Genomic DNA, 296 nt, shown 5'->3' on the forward strand with positions numbered 1-296 from the left:
TGTATGTATAAATTTTTTATAAATATAGGTATAAATTATTACTAATTAAATATGAATTAAAAATAATAATATTTACTAGTCCTATAATATTACTCTTGTATAATAATCTAATTTGTAACATTTTAGCTAGTCAAAATCTTCTATCTGTCACAAGATAAGATTTGACGGGTGACATTTTTCTTAAAGATTAAACCCATTGAATTGGTCAAAATTCCTCATTCCCTCCCAACAAAATTGGGTCTCCTGCGGTCCTGCCTAAGTTTTTAATCAATAGTTACACGTGGATTAAATATTAA

The sequence above is a fragment of the Arachis ipaensis genome, chromosome B05, assembly GCF_000816755.2.
Source record: "Arachis ipaensis cultivar K30076 chromosome B05, Araip1.1, whole genome shotgun sequence".
In the NCBI taxonomy this organism is placed as follows: Eukaryota; Viridiplantae; Streptophyta; class Magnoliopsida; order Fabales; family Fabaceae; genus Arachis; species Arachis ipaensis.